The sequence below is a fragment of the Durio zibethinus genome, unplaced genomic scaffold (assembly GCF_047325235.1).
Source record: "Durio zibethinus cultivar Kanyao isolate XHJ-2024 unplaced genomic scaffold, ASM4732523v1 HiC_scaffold_2, whole genome shotgun sequence".
Classification (NCBI taxonomy): Eukaryota; Viridiplantae; Streptophyta; class Magnoliopsida; order Malvales; family Malvaceae; genus Durio; species Durio zibethinus.
The window spans coordinates 1,249,301-1,254,300 of record NW_028323043.1 but is presented as its reverse complement, the minus strand read 5'-3'; positions in this window follow the sequence as shown (position 1 = coordinate 1,254,300).

The following is a 5,000-nucleotide window of genomic DNA, read 5'->3' as shown; positions in this document are numbered from 1 at the left end:
ACCGATCGAGGCCATGGGCGCCTGCCGGTCACCGGAGCAACCAGTCGCCGGACAAAAATCGCCGGAAGGCATGCACGCCCTGTATTTCGTTCGAGGGACGTTGGCCGGGGTGCACGCAATGGGAGGCCCATCGCGCACACCTACTCCCCCCGTGGGGGGGGGAGAGGGGGTGCCGGACCACCACCCCCTAAAGAGCATTAGAGATTTTACAGATATGCTACCAGTAGACGTTAAAATGTCTGAAACGGGGACACTTTTTCCAAACAAGCAAATCCCACACCGAGGGTGCGCAGGTGCCGATGGTGGTCGAGGCATGTGCCCGCAACAAGGGCCAACGTGAGCCGATGGTGGTCGAGGCAACCGCCCGCACCAGCTCGAGGCATGTGCCCACACCAAGGCCCGGCATGTATCGATGGTGTTCGACGTAGGGGCAATCTTCTGCTGATGGTGGTCGAGGCAAGAGCCCGCACCAAGGGCCAGCGTGTGCCCATGGTGCTCGAGGCAACCGTCCGCACCAGGGCCCAGCGTGTGCCGATGGTGGTCGAGGCAACCGCCCGCACCAGGGCCCAGCGTGTGCCGATGGTGCTCGAGGCAACCGCCCGCACCAAGGGCCGGCTTGTGCCGATGGTGTTCGAGGCAACCGCCCGCACCAGGGCCCGGCGTGTGCCGATGGTGGTCGAGGCAACCGCCCGCACCAGGGCCCAGCGTGTGCCGATGGTGGTCGAGGCAACCGCCCGCACCAGGGCCCAGCGTGTGCCGATGGTGGTCGAGGCAACCGCCCGCACCAGGGCCCAGCGTGTGCCGATGGTGGTCGAGGCAAGCGCCCGCACCAGGGCCCAGCGTGTGCCGATGGTGGTCGAGGCAAGCGCCCTCACCAAGGCCGAGCGTGTGCCGATGGTGGTCGAGGCAACCGCCCGCACCAGGGCCCAGCGTGTGCCGATGGTGGTCGAGGCAACCGCCCGCACCAGGGCCCAGCGTGTGCCGATGGTGGTCGAGGCAAGCGCCCGCACCAAGGCCGAGCGTGTGCCGATGGTGGTCGAGGCAAGCGCCCGCACCAGGGCGCAGCGTGTGCCGATGGTGGTCGAGGCAAGCGCCCTCACCAAGGCCGAGCGTGTGCCGATGGTGGTCGAGGCAACCGGCCGCACGAAGGGCCGGCGTGTGCCGATGGTGTTCGAGGCAACCGCCCGCACCAGGGCCCAGCGTGTGCCGATGGTGGTCGAGCCAGGAGCCCGCACCAAGGGCCGGCTTGTGTCGATGGTGTTCGGGGCAACCGCCCGTACCAGGGCCCAGCGTGTGCCGATGGTGCTGGGGGCAAGCGCCCGCACCAGGGCCCAGCGTGTGCCGATGGTGCTGGGGGCAAGCGCCCGCCCCAGGGCCCAGCGTGTGCCGATGGTTATCGGGGCAATCGGCCGCACCAGGGCCCAGGGTCTGCCGATGGTGCTCGAGGCAACCGCCCGCACCAAGGCTCAGCATGTGCCGATTGTGATCGAGGCAACAACCCACACCAGGGCCCAGCTTGTGCCGATGGCGGTCGAGGCAAGTGCCCGTACCGAAGGGCAGCCTATGCCGATGATGGTCGATGCATGTGCCATCACCATGCGTCATCATGTGCCATTGATGGTCGAGGCCTTGGCCGAAGTTCGATTTTGAGCCACGGTGCCCATGCTTGGCTCCAGCATGTGCTGGTGCCGCATTTTTTTCACTCGGGACAGCATCGCCGGAGCATCGCCGGAGTACCGCCGGAGAACCTGACCGGCGGCATTAGGGTTCCGGCGATTGGGAGGGGGGCCGGGGGGGTGTGCGCACATGATGTGCGATGGGTGCTGGTACTTGGCCTTGTGTTGGCCCCCTATCCCTCATCAAACCTCTGAGAATTCACACCCCCTTAAAGAGCATTTGAGATTTTACAGGTTTGCTACCAGTAGCCGTTAAAGTGTCTGAAATGGGGACACTTTTTTCAAACGGTCACAAAATCTTCTCTACTTCGAGTTTTTAGCTGAATTTTTTTGTGCATGCCAACAAAAATAGAAGGATCATGCCTACAAAATTTGGGGCCAAAAATCCTTATAAAAAATTTTTAAAAAATCCCGAACCGCAAAAAGTTTCGAAAATCGTGAAAAATAGAAAACGAGTCATCTTCCAACGAAACTTCACGTGAAGGCTTAGGGGACCATTGTATGAATTTACAAGCCATAAAAATGGCATTGGCACGGCAGAAATTTGAAGATGTGCCTAAACCCACCAGGGCCCAGCGTGTGCCGATGGTGCTCGAGGCAACAGCCCGCACCAGGGCCCAGCGTGTGCCGATGGTGCTCGAGGCAAGCGCCCGCACCAGGGCCCAGCGTGTGCCGACGGTGGTCGAGGCAACCGCCCGCACCAGGGCCGATAGTGTGCCGATGGTGCTCGAGGCAACCTGTCGCACCAGGGCCCAGCGTGTGCCGATGGTGATCGAGGCAACCTGCCGCACCAGGGCCCAGCGTGTGCCGATGGTGGTCGAGGCAAGTTCCCGCACCAGCGCCCAGCGTGTGCCGATGGTGCTCGAGGCAACCGACCGCACCAGGGCCCAGCGTGTGCCGATGGTGCTCGAGGCAACCTGCCGCACCAGGGCCCAGCGTCTGCCGATGGTGCTCGAGGCAACCTGCCGCACCAGGGCCCAGCGTCTGCCGATGGTGCTCGAGGCAAGCGCCCGCACCAGGGCCCAGCGTGTGCCGATGGTGGTCGAGGCAAGCGCCCGCACCAGGGCCCAGCGTGTGCCGATGGTGGTCGAGGCAACCGCCCGCACCAGGGCCCAGCGTGTGCCGATGGTGCTCGAGGCAACCTGCCGCACCAGGGCCCAGCGTGTGCCGATGGTGCTCGAGGCAACCGACCGCACCAGGGCCGAGCGTGTGCCGATGGTGGTCGAGGCAAGCGCCCGCACCAGGGCCCAGCGTGTGCCGATGGTGGTCGAGGCAACCTGCCGCACCAGGGCCCAGCGTGTGCCGATGGTGCTCGAGGCAACCGACCGCACCAGGGCCGAGCGTGTGCCGATGGTGCTCGAGGCAAGCGCCCGCACCAGGGCCCAGCGTGTGCCGATGGTGGTCGAGGCAACCTGCCGCACCAGCGCCCAGCGTGTGCCGATGGTGCTCGAGGCAACCTGCCGCACCAGGGCCCAGCGTGTGCCGATGGTGGTCGAGGCAAGCGCCCGCACCAGGGCCCAGCGTGTGCCGATGGTGGTCGAGGCAACCGCCCGCACCAGGGCCCAGCGTGTGCCGATGGTGGTCGAGGCAACCTGCCGCACCAGGGCGGAGCGTGTGCCGATGGTGGTCGAGGCAAGCGCCCGCACCAGGGCCCAGCGTGTGCCGATGGTGGTCGAGGCTGCCGATGGTGGTCGAGGCAACCTGCCGCAGCAGGGCCCAGCGTGTGCCGATGGTGCTCGAGGCAACCGACCGCACCAGGGCCGAGCGTGTGCCGATGGTGCTCGAGGCAAGCTGCCGCACCAGGGCCCAGCGTGTGCCGATGGTGGTCGAGGCAACCGCCCGCACCAGGGCCCAGCGTGTGCCGATGGTGATCGAGGCAACCGACCGCACCAGGGCCCAGCGTGTGCCGATGGTGCTCGAGGCAACCTGCCGCACCAGGGCCCAGCGTGTGCCGATGGTCGTCGAGGGAACCTGCCGCACCAGGGCGCAGCGTGTGCCGATGGTGGTCGAGGCAAGCGCCCGCACCAGGGCCCAGCGTGTGCCGATGGTGCTCGAGGCAACCGACCGCACCAGGGCCCAGCGTGTGCCGATGGTGCTCGAGGCAACCTGCCGCACCAGGGCCCAGCGTGTGCCGATGGTGGTCGAGGCAAGCGCCCGCACCAGGGCCCAGCGTGTGCCGATGGTGGTCGAGGCAAGCGGCCGCACCAGGGCCCAGCGTGTGCCGATGGTGGTCGAGGCAAGCGCCCGCACAAGGGCCCAGCGTGTGCCGATGGTGGTCGAGGCAAGCGCCCGCACCAGGGCCCAACGTGTGCCGATGGTGCTGGGGGCAACCGCCCGCACCAGGGCCCAGCGTGTGCCGATGGTGATCGAGGCAACCGCCCGCCCCAGGGCCCAGCGTGTGCCGATGGTGGTCGAGGCAAGCGCCCGCACCAGTGCCCAGCGTGTGCCGATGGTGGTCGAGGCAAGCGCCCGCACCAGGGCCCAGCTTTTGCCGATGGTGATCGAGGCAACCGGCCGCTCCAGGGCCCAGCGTGTGCCGATGGTTATCGGGGCAACCGGCCGCACCAGGGCCCAGGGTCTGCCGATGGTGCTCGAGGCAACCGCCCGCACCAAGGCTCAGCATGTGCCGCTGGTGATCGAGGCAACAACCCACACCAGGGCCCAGCTTGTGCCGATGGCGGTCGAGGCAAGTGCCCGTACGGAAGGGCAGCCTATGCCGATGATGGTCGATGCATGTGCCATCACCATGCGTCATCATGTGCCATTGATGGTCGAGGCCTTGGCCGAAGTTCGATTTTGAGCCACGGTGCCCATGCTTGGCTCCAGCATGTGCTGGTGCCGCATTTTTTTCACTCGGGACAGCATCGCCGGAGCATCGCCGGAGTACCGCCGGAGAACCTGACCGGCGGCATTGGGGTTCCGGCGATTGGGAGGGGGGCCGGGGGGGTGTGCGCACATGACGTGCGATGGGTGCTGGTGCTTGGCCCTTGTGTTGGCCCCCTATCCCTCATCAAACCTCTGAGAACTCACACCCCCTTAAAGAGCGTTTGAGATTTTACAGGTTTGCTGCCAGTAGCCGTTGAAGTGTCTGAAACGGGGACACTTTTTTCAAACGGTCGCGAAATCTTCTCCGGTTCGAGTTTTTAGCTGAATTTTTTTGTGCATGCCAACAAAAATAGAAGGATCACGTCCACAAAATTTGGGGCCAAAACTCCTTCTAAAAAAATTCTAAAAAATCACGAACCGCAAAAAGTTTTGAAAATCGTGAAAAATAGAAAACGAGTCATCTTGCAACGAAACTTCACGTGAAGGCTTAGGGGACCA